The 22385-nt window shown below is 40.9% G+C and overlaps 1 protein-coding gene across 2 annotated transcripts in view; it reads right to left on the bottom strand.

The window, feature by feature from the left end:
- The window catches only part of fhit (fragile histidine triad diadenosine triphosphatase), a 552438-nt gene that overhangs the window by 492395 nt on the left and 37658 nt on the right, over nt 1–22385 (bottom strand). For both annotated transcript variants that reach the window (XM_033627621.2, XM_033627620.2), the window contains exon 3: nt 10711–10796. The gene's annotated coding sequence lies outside the window, so the exon portion shown is untranslated. The remainder of the gene's footprint in view (nt 1–10710; nt 10797–22385) is intronic.

Here is a 22385-nt window from a genome sequence, read left to right as displayed (position 1 = left end):
CACCGCATCCATCCTCCCCTCCCTCCCTCCCTCCCTCCCTCGCAGCTCCGCACATATACCCCCGAGGCTCGGCTCTCTCTCACCACGCAGCGGCCCTCCACATCTCTCCCTCGCCGCCCCGCACATATACTCCCGAGGCTCGGCTCTCTCTCACCACGCAGCGGCCCTCCACATCCCTCCCTCGCCGCCCCGCACATATACTCCCGAGGCTCGGCTCTCTCTCACCACGCAGCGGCCCTCCACATCCCTCCCTCGCCGCCCCGCACATATACTCCCGAGACTCGGCTCTCTCTCACCACGCAGCGGCCCTCCACATCCCTCCCTCGCCGACCCGCACATATACTCCCGAGACTCGGCTCTCTCTCACCACGCAGCGGCCCTCCACATCCCTCCCGAGGCTCGGCTCTCTCTCACCACGCAGTGACCCTCCACATCCCTCCCGAGGCTCGGCTCTCTCTCACCACGCAGTGACCCTCCACATCCCTCCCGAGGCTCGGCTCTCTCTCACCACGCAGTGACCCTCCACATCCCTCCCTCGCCGCCCTGCACATATACTCCCGAGCCTTGGCGCCTCTCCTTGACCAACTAACCTAAATACTACAAACACACTACTAACTGTAAAGCTACACTAAAATACACTATGCTAACAATACAATTCAACAAATTACTAGCTATTCTCTCTGCTCTACTACTCTCTCTGCTCTGATCCAACCTACTCGCTATCAGTTTGATAACTGCAGACAGAATGGTTTTATAGTAAGGGGAGGAGTAAAGGGAGGAGGGCAGGTTTAGTGTGGACGGTTAGTGACGTCATTCGCCTCGAAAAAGAATCATTCGCCTCCAATGTAATGTAATGTAAATTCAAATGTAGTAACCAGGTTTCAAGCTGTAGAGGGCACTCCATACCACATTTTTAAAATAAAATGTAGATTTTCAACAGTTTGCACTAAACTGTCAAGATTTTGAGCTGGATCAGTCAGTAACACTACTATACAACCAGAAACAATGATTATTAGCTGAAAAAAAATGGTTTTAGGGTTTAGTTACTTTAACTTTCGTTCCTCTTCGGTCACATTTCCCCCTGATGCTGCCGAGCACCGTTAAACTTTAACAATAACTGCAAGTCACTGCTCAAGCGCCGGCATAAATGGGATGCTAGAGCTAGGAGACCTCAGTCAGCTACAACAACAATGGAAGAGAGTTGTGTATAAAACGAGCTTACCCAATGACAAATCAGATAAGTGTTTTACTTGTTGGGATTAGGAGTATGGGCTGGGAACGTCCATATAATAGTTTTTTGAGCCCTGTAAGCTACTTAAGCCGGTTGAAAGTCTGCTACCATTGTAATACCCAACTAATGTTCATCACATTTTCTCACTAAAAGAATGGAATCAATTTAATTATACAGATGGTAAACACTGTATATGTTAGCAAAAGGGGCCCATTAACTATATTGAGCTTTGAAAGCTAGGAATTTAAGTCTTATCATTTGCTCTAAGGTAACATTACATCCAGCATTGGCATGATTCCAATTGTTTTACAGAACCCACTGATGCTTGACCAAGGAATGGGAGCGCTAACTTCGTTCCGCAGGAGCCACACTTACAAGGCTGCCAACAGAAGCACTTGCAGATATGTTTTTTGTCGACAGCTTCATGAGTGCAGGCGTCGGCTGGTGCCAATTACATCAAACTGCCAATAATTGCTCAATTAATCAACAACTGATCAATTGTCAACCACTATAAACTTTTTGAAAATTAAGTATTGTAAACTATGTCTGAAGGCTGATGGACTTCATTTGTGAATTAAGATTTACAAATCTGACATACCATTTCCTTAAAGAACAAGTCTCTGAGATTCCAGCCTCCAACCTAACACAATGGAGGTGAATGGAATTTTTTAAAAGAAAATGGCATATTGAAAATTCAACAAAAAAATGTCTTTTCAGAACCAGCGTCCCTGTAACTCTGGACAGATCCACAAAATATCTATTTCTTCAGTAAAAGTAGTTCCAATGAAAACTTTCCACAGAAAACTCACAGACAGACATCTCAAAACCTGTGCAAATAAAACCACAGCAAAACTATGGGCCCTGTCAGAGACTAGAGGTGAGATTACTGGAGAGAGAGGCCAGAGAAGCTGTGATAAAGGTACACTATCAGAAGATGAAGTATTTACAGAGATGCAGGAGAGAACTCTGCTACATGTTGTTACGAAGATTCAGAGCTTTGTAAAACAGCACTGACACAAGGTGCACACCGAGCCAAATGAGTCATTCATACAAACTGCAAAGTGCACAGAGACTGCTGTAACCGCGGATACCTTTCACTGCCATAGGTGTGTTTATGTATTTGCCAGCATATGGGACGGAATCATTTTAAATTATACGCCATTACAGCAAACTGACATGAACAGTACAGAGCACAAATAGGCTTCCTAACATGACTATTAGAGATGATCATTTACATCTCCCTCCAATTTCACTCACTAAATCGTTTAGTGGCACATAATTAAGGTCCTGCAGCTAACGTCACACCCTGTAGTAGCTGCCATACTGGCTGGAAGAAAACATTTTATTCTCTGGCCTGCTAGCACGTACAGGAAATGCGTTATACTGACTGCTTACATTCACAAGATTGCTGCTGCAAAAAAAATACTTTGCATGATACATTTTGCTATTATATAACTACACAAACAAAGCCAGTGATATTTTTTCATTATCTACTTTAATTGGTATCAGCCATATAAAAGCCAATCCATTCTGATCCTTTGTTTATTGTAATCCAATGTGTGCCAAATGCACTCTGGTGAGACTTGCTCTGAGAGTGTGTGAACCAAAGAGCGGTACAAATAACAAGGGGACGCAATTCTTACAAGAGTGTCTTCATTGGGAATCAAATTAGAGCAAAGAAATTTACTTTATGATCTGGACTTGTAGATGTAATTATTTCAAATCAGTGCTTCCTAGGTACAACAGTGTGGTCTTGAAACCATGACTTCAGACAGCAGACAACGTCAAAGTGCTCATTCTGTGAAAAACAGTGTTTTCTGTGTTTGTTTGTTTGTTTAGGATTATACTGTTTCACTTGAGAAAGTACAGTTACTCCAGTTTAGTTGCTTTCCCCGATTCATATAGGTCCTATATGTCTGAAACTAACCCTGCAGCAGTAACACATATGACTGGTCACAACATGTCAGCCTGAGGACATCCCCTTATTACATAATATACTTCTGCAAATGTGTGTCTGTCTCACTCAGCAGTTATACCTCTAAAACACTAGTTGTGTTTTTTTAAAGTGCTGTTAACACACAAAACACACCTTAAACATGGCTCAATTTCAAACACAAGTACACAAATGGACTTCATTATAACCAACGATTCATAGACAAAACACTTGTCTTTTTCTGGACACATTTTCACACTAAAACAACATGCTAATGTTACTAGATCAAGTCAATGGTATTTTAGATTGGAGAAATTAGCCTAGTAGCTAACAGTTTTCTTGTACTCAAATAAAACCAGGAATGACAGCAATAGCCTATTTAACAAAGATAATGTTACAAAATTAAGCTCACAAGGTTCACTGAAATATTAATTGTTATACTAGACACATTTTCCACAGAAATACAACATACTAACATTATTAGCATAAGCCTATGACCTTTTATATTGCATAAATTAGCCTAGTGGCTAGCTGAGTTTTTCTCTATCTCTTACATAAAGTCAGAACAAATCACAGACAGGACTTAAAATGCAGGTTTGCAGTCAGTTTCCACCCATTTAGCAAGCACTGTGGTTAATTTCTTCAATTTAGTTTCATCCACAAGTCTGTGGTGATTTGCACACTTAGAAATAGTGGGGTTGAGCATAACAGGGGGATTGAGACATGCAGCAAAGGGCCGCAGGTCGGAATCGAATCCACAGCCATTGCAGCAAGGACATAGCCTTTGGATATGAGGTGCTAACAGGTTAGCTACTGAGCACCCCAATCTGGGAGTTTTTAAAGTAAAAGGAGGCATTTAAAAGTGCAGTGGTGTCTTATTTTCCATCACTGCAGCGGCTTTGCTACAAGCAAGGATGCCTCAAAGAGACAAAATAGCACAAAGAGACAAAATAGCAGGAGGAGCGAGAGGTGGATCTGACTCATAGACTGTAGCGACATCTCGCAGACAGCCTATCACTCAAATGGCCCTGCCCTTGAATATGCATAACTTTGGATCTAAACAGGTAATTTATATTAAATTCACCCCCTGCACAGTAATGATGACTGTTAAAATTAGCTATTGAGACCAAAATTCATTTTTGTACCAGGCTGTATTTTGCTTTAAAGTCAGGCATTGTAGCATGAGGGTCTCCAAGGATTACTCTGTTTTGAAGCCAGCCTCAAGTGGCTGTTCAATGAACTGCAGTTTTTGGCACTTCCACATGAGCCTCATTTTTCAGCCTTGGGGGTTGCCGCTTGTGCTAAACTCACAATGTTTCCTCTAGATTGCTGTGTAACATCTATCATTGGCTTTGTAGCAAAATGTAATTTTTAGTGCAACTGATGACCACACAAACCTTACTGAAAAAACATTCCAAATGGCATCGTTTTTTTGGTTTTGATGTGGCTGTTGTTGATTTTTTTTTGCTACCATGGTCTTGCTAAAACTAGGCTTAGCAAGCTATAACCTAAACTACAGGCTGAAACCACGTGGAAGGGTTAGAAGATAGTAGTGCTTTTAGACTTTCAACAGTTTGGTCCATTATTCACCCTGCTGTTAATTAGTTGTTGACTTTTTTTTTTGTTTGTTTGTTTGTTTTTAACTGACAACTATAAATTGGATGGGCCCAAAAGTAGACCAGTGAGCATGTGGCCAGGCATTACTCCTTGCACCTTTAAAAACCCTGACCCTATTTTATAGGCCTCTGCTCGAAAAATTGCATACCCATAATGAAATGAATATATCTCTGCAACCACAAGGTCTATTTGAATACTTTTGGTGTCATAGTAAAGGGAACACTTGTGAGATTTGTTAAGATGTGTAAATATCAGTATATGTGTTATATGTGAAGAGTAAATGAAGATGGCACACAGCACAAATGAAACATTTTGAGAAATGCCTAAAAAGAAAAGCTTTTCAGTATCCCTTTGGAATGATGCAGCTGCAGCTCTAAACCTCTATCAAATCATAGTACAATATGTGAACATTAACTCTGCAAAGGTTGATTCTGATAAAGTGAAGCAGAACAATATTAGAGCGGTTTTAGTACAGAAAATTCAGGCGAGCTCTCCAAAATTGCACCATGTTTGCATGTGATTTTTGTCATGTACAATCCTATATCTTTCATTTTTTGTTTCTGTAAATCCCTAATGATGTTTAGAATATACACATACAAACATACAACTGTCCGTTTCATTTTTTTCCTTCATTTCCCACTCCAAACTGACCAATACACACCTACTACATTTGAAACTGAGTTTATATTCTGAGCTTTGGAGGTCCGTATCTCTGTGACGGCTTGGCTGATTGATTGACACCTCGTTTGATTCGTTAGAGCCAATAGAATGATGCTATACCCACCAAAACGAGATTGACAGCACTGTAAGCCAATCAGAGTCAGCAGAACGCGTTGTGGGGAGATGTCGGCTGCTGTGAGTGGTCATTGTTTTTGTTCCCCCGGAACCTTATTTTCCACCTGGATTCATTTGAATGACGGACAACTAACAGTAGTACGCGAACGGAGCGTGAATCAACAGCAGAATGCGCATTTTACGGCGAAGTTAATAAGGTAAGAGCCATATTACACATATATTTTGGCAAATAGATTTCTGTTGTTGTTGTTCTTTGGGCTGTAGCTCTGTAATGGTTAAAGGGAGAGTGATTTGTGTGTTTTGAATAACGTGTTTTGAATAACGTGTGGTCGAGTTAGAGCCCGAAATTTACCGAGGGGGTTGGGATATCGGTGCTATTTGGAGTTGTTGGAGTTAGTTGTTGTTGTTGTTTATTTAGTTGATGTTAAAACTGAGTTTGGGGCATGTAAAAAGTTTTTTTACAGCCTTGTAGCTGAGATTCTGCTGTTAATTTTGATGGGCATCATCACTATATTCCTTTGATCAGTGTATTGATACACACCAGGCCTTTATTTGCAGCTCTAGAGGTCCCCCTTTAGGGTTCAACAGGTTTTAAAATATCTGATACAACAGATTAACACTTATGTTGCATTCACACCAAACGCAATGCAAATTTTCGTTGACTGCTAGAATATTTTGTATTGATTTGCTTCATATGTGCAAATAACTCACGTCATATGCATGTGAAATCGCTGAATCAATGAAGGATCTTGCAGCAGTACGTCCTCGGCATCATACGTCCCTGGAAGATCTCAGTGCTGATTGTCAATTGCAGCACGGATTGACGCTTAAGTTCAAATTTTTCAACTGTAAGCGTATGACACGAAATCACGCTACTTGCTTCATTCGCATAACTTAATTTGAGAATTTTGTGTAATTTGCATCGTGTCCATTGTGCCACCCGGCAGGAATTCGCATCTACTCACGTCTTTACATTGACTTTACATGTAATTCACTTGCACAAATTGTTGTATTTACACCTGTTGTGAACACAATATTACACTCCACTCTATACAACACTGTAGCACACTATGCAAGCATATAACCATATAATACATTTTGAAAGGAGCATTCTGCATTTTGATATTGATGTACTTTTATTATATAGTTTTTATACTGGCAATGTTCCTTTTTCATATTGCCAACAAATCTAGTGAAAAAGACTAAAACCAACCATGAATGGTACGCATACGGCACTCTTTTTAAATCCAAAATTGAAGAAACTGGCAGGATTATGTTTCACTGGGATTGTATCTCATGATTTCATGTGACAAATTGATCGACTGAATGTATTAAAGCCTGATGTATTCTCCTCTGTGCCATTGAGCTCCATTGTTATCCAAAATCTATTAAAAACGCATCAGTGAGCCACACTGTTGCACTGGGTGACGTGTTCCTTTATTACCATGAACACACCCACTGCAGTTTATTTTAACTCAGTCCCACATACAGCATCCCGCTGATAGAAATATGAAATAGAGCCTCCAATGTTGTTAATCTGCTGCTGAACAAAGTCCCCAACAAATGCACTATTTCATCCTGTCTGAACAAATTTTCGTTATATATTTGTGAAGCTTTTTAAAAGATTTATGTCTTTGCTTCAGTGAAAAATAGCAAGCTTGTGGCTTTTTGCCTTTATATGAGAGTCAGTGTAGAGAGAGACAGAGAGAGGGAAAAACAGGGAGAGAGGGAGGCACAACACGCAACAAAGGTCCCTCAGCTGGGAGTCGAACCATGGATGCTGTGGCCACATGGCACACACTCCAACCACCAGGCAACCAGGACACCCCCTTCACCCTCAATTCAGCTTGCTGCTCTCAACTCCAGTGCCGAATGAAAGTCAGCTAAAATACACATTAATCAGATGACTGACTCTACTGCTGTCACACACTAGTGTGCTATGATTTTATCACTGAAATACGACCAGGACACACACTTTTTATTTCTTTGAATGTGAAACAAGAATTATGTCCCATGAGCCACTGACTTCTTTCCCCACAACATACCAGAAGCTGATACACCAAAATCCTTGTACCAATTGGCCCACTCCCCTAACCATTAAAGCTAAGCTGGGATGCTTCTGGGGCTCCAGACCCAAATCTCTTTCTCAAAAGCCTAAAATTTATGCTATTCCATAAAGAAATCTAGTATCATTTAGATTTTCTTTTATTATTTAACAGCGAGAGAGATAGGAGAGGCTGGGGGAGGAGGGGATGACATGTAGCAAAGAGCCCAGGCTGGAATGGACTTGAACCCAGGCTGCTGTGGCAAAAACCCAGCCTCAATGGCATGCCCTCCACCCAATGAGCTACCAGGGTATTCCAAGCCTAATATTAAATTCAAATTATTGAATACCGCATTTTCAGAATAACAATTACATCCCTTTTCCACCAAAATTAGAGCATGTATGCAGGTTTTTTTTAACATGCGAAAACCCACTTAAAATAGGCAACAGAGTCCTTTCCCCTTGCCAGTAGACCAGAGCTGTGTCCACGGCTCTGCAGCAGACGATTGTGCTTTTTATGTGTGTTTTTTTTGGTGTATCACACTCGAAGTCACAGACAGGCCAGTAAACAGTAGAAAGCAACAAGTCAGCCAGTGAAAATTTTACAGTGGTTACTTCTTTTTATATTTCTTATATTTATTCAGACTCTCTTTCAGACTTGCAGACAAATTTGGAATGATGTTTCAGCGCTGCTTAGGCGGAGACGGAGGGTATTTTATGGTGGTGTGTCATTGCATCTGGCCGTTCAAGAGGCTAAAATTAGCACATTCAACTGGGTGTTGTACTTCCATCAATGTCGATTGGAGCTGGAGCCTTTCACATCACATGAAAAAGCTAGATGTTAGCGGGGGTTTTATTATGCAGTGAAAAAGGGACTTTAGATACAAATTAGGAAGTAGGCTCTACAGGATGATTTTATATTTTTTTCCCAAATGATAAACAGATTTTCAGACATTCTGTTATCTGAAATGGCTTGTAAAAATAGTGCATTTAGTTGCCCTAAATATGAAAAAAACAAAACAAACAAACAAACAAAAAAAAAACGCCCCAGGTTAGCATGTCTCCGGACCCCACCAGGTTTGGGCTAAGCCCTGAATATTTACAACGCCTGGCTCTGCCCCTGCAGGCAGGGTTTTCTGGATGAACACTGCTATTTTACTTTCCTCCCTTCAGCAGTCACTCATATTTTACTGACAGAAAATTGGTTTTACAAAATTTAATGTGGGCCAGAGTGAAATATACATTTTCCCCCATTTATAGACTAAATATGAAAAACCTATATGCCTGTAATACAACACCTACTACATCTCTAAAATGATCATGAAGTGAAATCAGCACCTTTGTAAACAGTTTAAACAGAAGCTTAAACTTCGTGAGGGTAGCACTGCAGGGCTATTCTATGAGACTGTTTAGTTGGAGCTGCTTGTACCTAATAAACTGGAAACTGTGTGTACACAACATTAAAGGACTCACGGTGGGATTGGGGTAAAAAAATAAATAAAAAATAAACCCCAAGTGTGACAGCAATATTTCAAAACGGAGAAAAAAAATCACTTTTGAAAACATAATTTCAAAACTGCAATGCAAAAAAACGTAAACTGCATCTTATACTGATAATGTTGGCATTAGGGACATTAAACCATTCCCAGTGACAGATCATCACAGTATCCTTTGTGTTAGGATGCTTCACAGTGCTGCCAGAAGCTTGTGAGTTTACTGAATACCCCTCCTGTACTGCCCTACTAATGCTTTATGTATGCACAATACTTCACCATGAACAGGGCTGTCGCAACCGGACATGCAAACTAGGCAACTGCCTAGGGCCCCGAGCTGGAAGGGGGCCCCCAGAGACAGCTGACATTGGTCCATATCAATGACAATATGATGGAAATCCCATTGGCACTGCAACAACAACAACATGTTGGAATCCCCCCTAATGGGGCCCCCTACTAGCTGCTGCTTGCGAATGGCAGTGGAAGTAGGGTGACCAGACGCCCCGCATTGTGTGGGACTGCACAGCATTTCTGTCTCTTTTCACACATCACGCAAATTGAGACCATGTCCCACATGATTGGTTGCCACCCATGCTAGCATTGTTGGAGTACCGTAGTACTACAGTACCTCACGGTACCACTACTGTGGGATAAGTTCAAAGTCCAATTGCAAGAGGGTGAGTGTCCATGCACCATCCAATAACGGCGCACGCTGGCCACCTGGCACTCAATATGCTGCTGCGGTGGTTTGTATCCAGTGACATTTCAGGTATTAGCTGAGCTATTGAGTATCTTTAAGCAGTGAAAGTTACTATTTATTTCTTTTTACTTGTAGGTTAGATTTGTTTATATGCTACAGTGATTTGTTTTCCACAGAGCTCTATGGTGCGAGCATTTTACTCGCATTTGCGACTAAAAATAGTTTTGCGCAAGCAAAACAAATCATTCAGGAGCACGCTGTGCGAGTACAGATTTCAACCAGCAGCAGAAACGAAAGGCGAATCCTGCCGGTTGTGGGTTGAACAGGTGTCACGGTTCCAAGTCCAATAATTTCCTCTTTGTTGATTTCATGACTGCCCAGAAATACCTGAACAGCCGAGCTGTGGCGGCACACAGGTATGTGATGTGTCAGAGGAGAAACGAGCCGTTCACACTTCTCTCTTTGTGGCAGGTAACGGTCCACAAACCTCACCGCACTGAAGGGACTGTTCTTTACTTGTCAGGGGAGGAGGGTGGCTGGTTGATTTTTATTTCATTTATTTATTTTATTTTGACCCCCCCTATGTTAATCACTTATTGATACTGTTTTTGAAGTATGAATACGTCAATAACTGGGGGGGGCCTCCAAGGTGCCCTCTTGCCTGGGGGCCCCAGAGTGTCTTGAAACAGCCCTGACCATGAACACAGTAACACTGTCAGCTACATTATTAGACCAGCAGTGTGTGCAGCAGTTTGCACTGAAGGAAAGGATGTGAGAACAACATGTAATGTTTATTCTATCTTTAATCAACTTTCTTACATCCCATAAAAGAAAAGAAAGGAAGGCAAATCAATGGCTCAGACTTTTTTTTGTCCTTTATGCAGTAAATACACTTACCTTCAACCTTGCTGGCTTCCCACGGCCTTGCAGATGGATAATTATGGAATGGATGGAGGAACGGCTGGGAAGAGGTGGTGCTCAGGCTGGGTGGGGGGCAGAGGGAATAGAAAATAACAAGACAAGTTTAATTACTGTAGGGTACAGAGGACTAATAAGACTTCTCTGTCACATTGTGATCAAACATATGGGGGTCGTGAGCCAGGATGTTACGCTGACTGATTAAGGATTAGGCCTGCGTGGCAGCAGTGCTCTGGCAGGAAGCTACTTCACTATTGACAGAGAGAGCAGAGACACCCCCAGGCAGATCCCAACAGGTATGTCACACCTGTAGCTCTGCTAATGAGTTATATCGCCCACATACACGTGTCAGAATGTTAACCCTCTTTATATTACAATAAAACTTCATGAGTCAAGGTGTAGAGTGTAGAGGAACAACCTCTCTGGACTTCCCTTGAACCAGTATTATCAATGAACAAGACCCACCAGACCACCGGGGGGTCAAATGTTTAGGACTCACCCTTGCATTACCCCGACTGGACAAAAAAACTTCTTTCAGCCATCCTTAAAACTTGATCCCTCAAGTTTCAGATGCCATCTTCAAGTATCCAGCCTTGGGGCAAAACACGGTGATGAACGACCCACTAGTTGTCGTGAAACAATGCTTCTTTTCTTAACCACATCCTGACCATTTGCATTGCCCCGGGGAAATCACGCCCTCCACTCTCTTACCAAATGTTTCTGTGTGACCAAATTGAAATGTGTGTTGGAAGTGAAACTATATATTTTATCCATATTATGTGTTTGGAGTTGTAGAAATATAATTGGGGTTCATTAATCAACTTGTACATGAATATGGAGTTATTAATTTTATTAGTTGCTTCCATCATTAGGAGGGTGGTGCCCCAAACTTTATAACGAGTGCAAACATTCTCAAAAAGGTATTTCCCCTACAAGAGCATTGGTACTCTTTGTAAAAAAGAATGACTTATGAAGATGGTGGGTCAGGAAAATAGATTTGACTGAATGGAGCACAAGTAAAATCCAATACTATATCACACATAACTTAATAGAAGCCGCTTTTGCAATGCCTGTTCACAGTGGGAATGTTGCACAGTTATTCCACCTTGCCACTCTTTATAAAAAGGTACAATTGCAGAAGGGGTGACTTGTTCTGACTTACTGACTCGTATTTTGTGAGCTGTATTTTTTATAAATGCGCACTGCCAAGACTTCTTATAGTGTTTTGTATTTCTGCTTTCACATAGCCTATATGTTGTCATATGTATGTCTTTGTGGCATGTGTTATGGTGAAACCAAAGGAAAATTTCCAATTTGTACAATAAAGTTTTCGTATTCGTATTCATATGAGAGTTTTCTTGCCTTTAAGCTGGCAATGGAGAAAGTAATAGTGCTGAATCGACATCTGTGTAAAAGGTACAGTCAGCAGGACGGGACCATGGGTGGGACGGTTATGACATTTTGATGCCATGTTATGTGCGCGACCCAACATGGGAGATTTAAAAAGTAGCTGATTGCAGTTGGCAGCTAACTCAAAGAAGAAGAACAGCCGCTGCAAATGTCATAACCTGGGGAGACAATGAGGTCCTTATCCTACAAGCAGAAAACGAGACCAGCCACCACGTATCAGGGACAGTAAATTATTGTTATTGCCATTTTATGCTGTTTATGGTTTATAAGGCGCTGCTGATGCGTGTTACATGTCACACTAGATGTCGACATTGCTGTGTTACATGTCATGTCCAGCACGCCTCCTCTGCTTCTGGAAAGCCAGTATGCTATCTAAAATCTTCAAATGGGGCGGCATTATGCAGCCATTGTTTGATTCTGTAAAAAAGCAAAGGCGGTGTAATAGAGGGACTTAATAGCAACCATCTCGCACAACCTCGGTGTAAAAAGGGCTTATATTTTTAAAGTAGGTACTGTATGTTCAAACCGCACAACACAAAAGTTACTGTGGACAGTTGTGTGACAGCGTCAGAGACATACCAGAAAGCAAATAAACACAACGTGAAAATGTAATCTTACAAACATACATGTGTTTTGTAGAGTTTTGGAATACAAAATAGGCAGTAGTGTTTCAAAGTTAAAGGGAAATTTCGGTTTATTTGAACCTGTCTCCTATCGTCCTAAATTTGTTTCAAGTGACTAGTGACATAAAAATAATAGTTAGCATGTTAGCCGTTAGCCTAGATACAGCCGGGGTGCATAGTAGCGTCAGACCTGTTAAAACGTAAGTGAACGGGCATACTTCAAGTGCAAAGTTAGTCCACTAAACAAGCTTTTTTTTCACAAAGACAGCCTCATATAGTTAGGATAAATGTCAGAGCACATATAGAAAACGACATGTAAACGTGTTGTCTTACCTTACTGGTGTGGTGCCATGTTTGTTTACATTTAGCTCTGCTTTCCAAAGCGCGGCCGAAATATATCTCGCGAGCTCTAGATAAAGCCCAGCTGGATACTACTCCAGGTGGAGGTGTCTCGTCCTCGGTCACATCCAGACCTTGAAAATAAGGCTGCAACCGGTCCCATTCCTCTCTCCTCCTCCGTTCTTCAATTTCACAAAGCTCTTCGTCAGTGTATTCTGGCTCAAATAAATAAGGGCGGCCATCAAACTCTGCAAAATCAAATTCCTCCTCCACAAAGTCGAAGTCTGGCAAAAAGTCAGCTATTATTCTATAAATCTTTCATAAAATAAATGAATGAACTTTTCAGGCTACTGTCCGGTTCTGCCTTCCAGCTGTTGCTGCTTGTTCTCGCGAGATTTCAGGCACGGTATGAGATCGCCGCTTGTTCTTGCGATATTTCGGCCGCGCTTTGGAAAGCAGAGCTAAATGTAAACAAACATGGCAGCACACCGGTAAGGTAAGACAACACGTTTACATGTCATTTTCTATATGTTCTGACATTTATCCTAACTATATGAGGCTGTCTTTTTGGAAAAAAGCTTGTTTAGTGGACTAACTTTGCACTTGAAGTATGCCCGTTCACTTATGTTTTAACAGGTCTGACACTACTATGCGCCCCGGCTGTATCTAGGCTAATGGCTATCATGCTAACTATTACTTTTTATGTCACTAGTCACTTGAAACAAATTTAGGACGACAGCAGACAGGTTGAAATAAACCGAAATTTCCCTTGAAGGTTTCCACATCTGTTAGCAAGGTACCTGTATCATTTCCTGTTTGACCATAGCAATACATACAAAGACTTCTTGTATACAAAGTAACAATACATTGTACAAGTAGCAATTCCACTTAGTGTGTATACCAGGTCATTATCGTTGAAGCGTATCACACCTGGCCAGCAGTGGCAGGAGTGCAATGCTGAAGAGCAACAAAATCATATGTATGATTTGGTTTAACTAAATACAAGGCCACTTGGGATACTCTTTTTTTGTCCATGCTCATTTTTAGCCACACAAGCAGTGTGACTCAAGGGATGGCAATGTCAGTTTGTCAATAAAATTCATCCGCTTGTCTTTTGGTCAGGCTGAAATGCGTCACCAACTATTGGATGGACTGCCATGGAATGTTGCTCAGACTCTCATGGTCCCTAGACGACAAAACTTAATTACTTTAGTGATCCTCTGACCTTTTCTCTGTTGCCATTATTGAATATCCGTTATGTTGCCTAACCCATGTTAGCATGCCAATGTTGGCATTTAGCTCAAACCACCACTATGTCTAAACACAGCCTCATATAGACTCTTGGCATCATTTGCTATGGCAGGTCGTGCTCACTTTACAGTAGGGTTGGGTGATTGTGGAAATATATTGTATATTGCAGCTTGGAAAAACAATGCACAGAGCCAGAATAGTTTTTACATCTAAAGTCTATGAAACAGGGGTTTATTTCAACGAAAGATGATGACTGTTGAAAAAAATGGAAAGACAGTTTTTTTGTTGTTGTTTTTTTCCCCAGTTTGAGTAAAGTGTGTTCTATGATGAGTTGACGAGGCAATTAAGCTTGTCTCAGGTCAAGATAACTTTAAGAATGTGTATGGCTGTATTTTTCTGTTTAATGAGGAAAATATGTGTAAGACTATTTCCTTTCTTTACATTTTGTGAGTTTATTTGTTTATTTATTAGACTTAAAAAACTTTTAGAGCTTGTTGAACACAGCAAACTCGCCACAGATACATCTGTGCCAATACACTGGTATTCACTGGTTGTGGGCTCACAGTGGCTAGTTGGAAAATGTTCAGATATGGCCAAACCTTACATTACGATAACAGCAAGTTAACTAATGGATTAACACTGTAGATCCCCTGTTTCAAGATAGATAGCTAAAATAGGGGTTTCAACTGGATAGTCATCAAGGTGACATTTGTTTAACGTTATTTGTTTATGACAACAATCCTCCAAAAATAACTGTGTTTGTTTTCAATGTAATGTGACATGACATATCTCACATGACATACTATTTTACATTGTTTAAGTAACTCACCATTGACTTGGTTTTACACAGAACAGGAACACTGATCTACTAGATGAAAGTCCTGTGTTTGTTTGACCCATCCACCCAAGCCGACTATGTCACTCTTTATATTTCACTGCATGACTTCCTCCTTTGCTCTTGCCATAATTACTACAGCCACAAGAGGTCGCTGCCTAACAGTAAGTGTAATTGCTGCCTGTAAAAAAACGACATCTATCATTGTATTTTGGGAGGATAATCTTATTCATTACATTTTATACACATTTTGGATGGCTTTAATTGCAATACTAGAAAAAAAAGAAAAGAATATTTTATGCCATCAAGATTTTGTTTTAGTTTCGGGTTTCAGCATATTCCTGCCACACCTTTTTCTACAGTCACTCTTGGGTGTTATGTCCATAAAAAAGCAAAAAAAAAAAAAAAAAAGAGCAAACATAAATAAATTAACTGCAGTGCTGGAGATTCACATGCCCAAATACCTTTATGAATACACCAAGGTACTGCAGATGAAATATTTACCCTCACCTACCTTAATGTTTCTTTAATTCACATTACATCATGATGTATTTTTATTGTGTCATGGGTCTGCGTGTGAGGTAAAAGCTTCCTCAGCTCACCCTGGAATATGACAATGACTGTTCCTCATATTGTGAACCAAGGTACACACCGCTACATAAAAATAGCTGTGTGTACCTTGGTTCACCAGGAAGGCAAAACATAATGTTCAAACATTTACCTTAACAGACAAAAGGGGAGATGAAAAGAGCTCAGCAAGTCAACTCGCTGATCTGCAAAACTGACAGCAAACTTACATAATGGTGCCATCTTTCTGCGGCACGGCAAACTCCCATTGACTCTGTTTACATGTTTGATTTGCTCATGCTGATTTAAGTACACCCTTCACACTTTGCTACCACTCAAGTGTCTTTATCTCACCTTCAGCTGGTCCAAAACACTGTAGCAAAGCTTCTAAAACACGTATATAACAGATTACTTTAAATTCTTATTGTTTGTATGTAAAGCACTGTGTGGTCTCTGCCTGCATATATTTGTGAACTCCTGTCCTCACACTGCTCGTTTAGAAACCTGAGCACCTCCCACGCTTCTGTCCGTCTAACTGTGAAAATGTCCTCTGGTTATACTCCCAGGGTTTCATTCCTTGGTGATCTGACAGCGCCTATGGTTACTGGTGGTAACAGCAGGTACATTTTAATAACACAGGTTCCAGAGCTTAGTTGGAAATCAGGGTACATACTAGCAGTTAAGGAGCTGTTGATCATAAGGTCATGGCATATAATCAAAACCTCTAGACCAGATGCTGAGAAGACAGTGTGGTGGGATTTTTCTCTGAATTGCTGTTTCTAAGATGTAAGCTTTGATCATACTTAAGTATGGATGATGACAAGGACAGCTGTGAACTTGCACATGGGCAGTGGAGCAGAGCTTCTACAAACTGCAATCAGGGCTTTGCATATGAAGACACGTTCCACAAATGCACACTCAACCCAGTCTCACCCCGAAGTCATCAAATACCAACGCTTGGTCAGGGACTTCCGGCGTTAGATACCAACAAAAAAAGCCATCCTCTCATGTGGGCATGATACACAGGGAAATGTGGTGGGACAGCAACATAAGTTAAGGGGGTGGAAGTCTGAGTAGGGTGGGCAGGAGGGGTGGTGGATGGGCCCAACAACCACCAACTTTCACCCAGAAGGCCCGTGTTTTCTTTGATTGTAAAGTCCAAACCGTGTTCTTTTTTCTTAAACCCTAACCACATGCATGTGTTTACTAAAGATCAGAGTTGGGTATAACTCGTAGAGTTGATTACTTTTTGCAGTAACGAGTAACCTAACGTGTTAGTTTGCTGTTTGAGTAATCAAATACTTAAGTACATTTTCAAACAAGACATCAGTTAACGTTACTTCCATTACTTTTAGAACGCTGTTCCTTCAGCTCCGAAACAGCAACGGCTGTCGTTTGGTTCTAATAACGGAGATAATGTTAAACCTATCAGTCTGAAAGAAGCCACGGAGCTTGTGGCTCGCTACGTGGTCGGAGAAATGCTGCCGTTGTCTACGGTGGAGTCTAAATAGGTGGAGCAGGACTGCTGACAGACATATTTCAGACTCAGAAGGACTTTTATTATGCCTGGTACACGCTACACGCTGGTACTCACCAATTATCCCCGGTCATCTTTCACGGGGTGTGTGATGTCATCGGGTTATACTTGTCCTATTTTTATTTTACTATTATTTGAGTCACTGTGTCTGTTCATGTGCCAGCCGACATGTTGTTGTAGTCACCTAAAAGCGTCAGCAGATGGCAGGAGCTACATTTGAAGCGCCATAAGTAAACTGTCAAACTACTGTATCTTCAACAGGAAGTTCTGACAAATGTTTCAGAATAAAAGCCTATTTAGAAAATGGAGGGATTCTCTAGCCGAGGTTATAAGGGGCTTTTAATTTGAAACAAGTGTTGAGTTTGAAATGACGGTGCGATATGTTAACTTTACAAAGACAACGGAACGGATAAAAAGTAAATATATAAACACACAGAGGGATTAATAAATAACAGACCGTCTATAATGTAGTTTGTTTCAAATGAAGCTGGGAGCCTCTGCAGTTGTCGTGAGTAAAAGCCCCGCCGCTATTTGTTAATGTTATTACTTTATGTCCGACCATGAGGATGTACCATTGTTTGCTAGCTTGATGCTAATGACAGTAACGTTAACTCAGCGGGTTGACAAAGTGCCTCTGCTGTTTCACACCATCATTTCCCCCTTTTACTCTGTGTGGTAACATCCCTAGAGGAAATATTAAAAATGCTGGGGTGTTGTTGTCATACAGTTGTCTACGGCAGCAGGTCGTTCTGTGTTTCTACTGGTCAAAGTGACGGCTGTGATGGGAGAATTGGATCTCAGTGAAGGGCAAGTGGTCCATAACTTTAATTTTGGAGACAAAAAATGTAGGCTTAGCGCCCTGTGGTCCATTGCCCAATAGGAAATGTAGAATACTCAAAAGTACTTTAAAAGTGTTTGAGTTACTTTTCTCAGGGAGTAACGTTGGAAGTACTTTTAAAGTAATTGAGTTACTTTACTCAGGGAGTAATGCAGTAAAGTAACTGGTTACTCTTTTAGAAAGTAATGCAGTAACGTACTTTGATTACTTTTAAAGTAACCCTTACCCAACACTGCTAAAGATAAAGATAAGTGTTTGTTTTTGAAGGAAAACATTGATTTGGGATGTTGTACTGAGGTAGTGCATTTATTTTGAAAGAGACTGCTACACAGGATCTGGCTCAGAGTGGCATATTTTGCCTTAATTTTTTTTTTTACATTGACAGGTGGTGAATATACACCCATCAGCCAAAACATTCAAACCACTGACAGGTGAAGTGAATAACTTTGATTATTTTATTTCCAATACATTGTTCTACTGGGAAACTTTTGGTTATGGCATTCATGTGGATACCACCTGACATGTTCCACCCACTCAAACACCATTGCAGACCAAGTACCCCCCTCATGGCAACAGTACTCGCCAATGGCAGTGGCCCCCCTGCAGAAAAAAGCAGCGGCTGTTTAGAAACAGCCTGTGGAGCGTGACAAAAAGCTCAAGGTGTTGACCTGGCTTCTAAATTTCCCAGGTCCCAATCTGCTCAAGGATTCTTGTGATGTGCCGGTAACCCAGATATAACCCTAATCCAAGGTGGGGCCTCCCTGGATCAGACTTGGCTTTGACCTGTCGAGGCATGGACACAGGATCTCTGGGAGTGTCCTGCGATGTCTGCCACCAGCGCAATGGCGGCAGTGAAGTGTGTTTGTTTGACCCCTCCATCCACCTCTTCCTCCCCCCGCTCTGACTTCCTTGCTCTTTACACTACGTCATTGCCATGGATGGGTTTACATTAGAGTTATTTGAAAGCTGGGTACAGACACTAAAAGATGCCTTGTGTGTTGGTGTCAGGTGCTGATGGCTGTTGACCAGCCTGCCTGCTGTATTTGACGCAAATGGGATTCGGCTGGCTGTTAACAGATTCACCAGTTATTCTTCATCTGTTGCAATTCTGACAGAGAAGCTGCTCAAAGTGTGCTTGCTACCCTCTGGTCAATATTTATGTCATGTAAAAGAAGTCTGGGACATACATTATTAAAATTGTACTTGCTGTAACCACTAATAACCACAGTGTTACCAAGTCAACCAGGAAAGAAATCTTTTATAATTCATTAGATCAGATTAAACATTTAAGAGGGAAATCAAAAGTTGAAGAAGTTAAAGCACTCTATAAATAAAGTTGACTTGACATCTTATTGTATATGAGACCAAAGCCCTTGAGCACCTATTTAGCCTCCTTTCCCTGGCTCTCTGTCGTACTGTTAGAGCGCTGGATTGGATTGGGACAGGAAAAGCCCATTTATCACGACATCAGCAGCCCAGCAGGCAGGGAGGCGAGCTGGCAGTGTCACTGATGGACTGGCAAAGGCTTCGTATTACCACAGCCTCCGGTCTCCCCATAGTCTCACTGACGAGCCCCTTGCCTGCCATCAGTCTCTGCATTCCCTTTCCATTTCTCTCCTTTTCCAGGAAGAGACTCCCAGGGGTGACAGGGAGGCGTTGGGTGGCTGATAGCGAGAGTAATTAAAAGGCCTGATTAGAGTGACGGAAGGAGGACACCCAGGGAGACAACAAGAATCTCCCTAAAGTCAGAGAGGGGGAAGAAGTAGAAGGCGAGAGGTAGAAAATACAGCGCAGATATCGTGTCAGATCAGTCTTTAAGTTAACAGGAGAAGATTTTTTTGTCCTCAGTCACTTCAATTGGGCCAGAATCTCAGGGGAGGCACCATCTCACAAGTACCAGAAACACTGTACGGAAGCAAGTAAATGTACTCTACAGAGAGCTTTTCGAGGTAAAACCAAGAACAAGACTGTTAGGCCTACTTCTCCCCGTCAAATAGAAATAACTGATGCGTCTATATTTTCATATGATTCCATTATTCATATTCAGACTTTGAATAGTCAAAGTCATACGATGCAGTATGATGGCAAGTGCCAACTTATTCACTGTCAATTAATTCAGAGGATTTACTGGGACTTCTGTCCAAACTATACAATTGGATAAAGAGTTACACAGCATGCACCTGACAGAATGACATACGATGAGAGACAGCCAAAATTATTTGAAAGGAATGTTAGAAAAATGACCAAAACAGGGGATTAAAGAAAGAGATAACAGGCTGAATTTATGGAATAGCTGCACAGATGAACTGACAGTCTAAAAATGTTTATGTTTAATGAAATGAGAGAACTCTGTACAATTAATAACCTGCAGCATGGGGCTCTGCCAACGCTATAATTGGTTGAGAAGGACAAACTTTAGGGCTTATTAAAAAAAAAAAAAAAAATAGGTTCTCTTACTTGACTAAAGACTGAAGTCAAATAAATTCCTTGCAAGTGTAAACATACTTGGCCAATAAAGATGATTCTGATGAGTGGTCCAAGGTGCGTGCCCTGTAATTGCAACTTCACTGGCTCAGTTGAGTGATCTAACGTCACGCTAACTCCTCTTGATGGATGTTAGGTATACATTGGTTAGCTAGCATTTTGCTAACGTTACCTGACTTAATATGTGACTACATGCAATGTAAGGTGTCCATAAATAATGTAACAGCCCCCCAGCCACACTTGTCTAAAAAGGAATTCCAACATTCCAAGATTACTCAACTGTTATGGAGCACAGAGCAAAAAGAGGCGGGCTTAGGAAGGGCTAATCCTGCATGGTCACTGAAAAATGAATTTCAAAGTTTAATTTTAAAGTCACATCAGAAAAAAGCCCTGAAAGTGCAGAGTCATAAAAAAAGTTTAAAAAAAACTACAATGCCATGACTGCTGAACTCTCCCTGCTGATGAAGACCGTGTGATACATTTAGACACCCCACAACAAGAGAGTAAGTAGACCTTTAGTGGAGATTGTTTTCACAAAGTTTCTTGATGTTTCATGGAAACACCAGTGATTTCCCTATATGCATTTCACAGCAGCGTAACACTGCTAAATGATTAGCACTGCTGATAAATAAAAATCTCCTCACATGCAATAAACTTGCTATCTTATAGCAGCTAGGGGCCTGAAAATATTCATACATTTTCCAGTTATATAAATTTGTAGCCAATACACACACACAAAAAAGAATAAAATAAAAAAAGTCTCAACATTTCATGAACTAAAATGTGCGTCATACCTCTACAGCCTGGCACCTTTTCCTCTAAATCCTGAACCTTTACTGTGGTGGTTCCTGAGTCTCTGTAGCTTGGCTAACTATGGATTTAAATTCCAAACAAAGGAAAAGTCTCAGTTGAATGTAAAAGCATCTGGATGGATTTGTCTGCTTTCACCACCAATGCTGTAAAGTAAAAGCACCAAATGATCATAAATAGCCCAAAGCAGAATAGCCATCTTGTGGTGATACATACAATAATGCTCACTTGGACCTATTAATAATGTTGATAGGCAAATGCCTTAGCAGGCTGTGTTATCTTCATCACCCTCAAATATGTTTTGTTGTTTGTTTGTCTGTTTGCTTTTTGGGCTCATTTGATAGTAAAGGTTGCAGAAACCTGCCCTAAACATTGCCACCATTCAGCAATCTGTTTTTTGTTTAAAAGTGCCATTGGTGGAAAGAAGGGTCCATTGCTGGTCTCGCTACCTAACTATTACAACAAAGTTCAACAAGGACCAAGAGAGACGAGACAGAACATGACGCATATTGGGGGTGGTCCTCGGGTAGAAACATTGGAAAGAAGTATCAGCTCAAGTTCACAGTTTATTAATGAATGTAATGTTAGGACTATGCCTAGATGGTGTGGGTTTTTACTAGACTATGCTTTCTGTTACAATTTCATTAGCTACACTAAATTTGTTTGTAAAGTGGCTATAATTAACTAATTTGGAGCAAATTATTGATTTCCACCAATGTCATATAATAATAATTCTCAATATTGTCAAAATGTTTTACATGCTCATCAAACATCTCACATAAATTCAAATATATTTCATCTTGTGTATTTATTTTGGAATGAATACTTGAATGTCACATTTGGCCAATGTTGACAGACCGACATCGCACATACTTTTTCCAAATGTGAATTCTGTAAATCTCTAAAGACTTAGCTTTTTAGAAAAGTTATATATTTTTGAATTTTCAAAGGCTTATGATG

The sequence above is a fragment of the Epinephelus lanceolatus genome, chromosome 1, assembly GCF_041903045.1.
Source record: "Epinephelus lanceolatus isolate andai-2023 chromosome 1, ASM4190304v1, whole genome shotgun sequence".
Classification (NCBI taxonomy): domain Eukaryota; kingdom Metazoa; phylum Chordata; class Actinopteri; order Perciformes; family Serranidae; genus Epinephelus; species Epinephelus lanceolatus.
The sequence above is the reverse complement of the archived record's forward strand: the minus strand, read 5'-3'. Positions and strand labels throughout refer to the sequence as shown.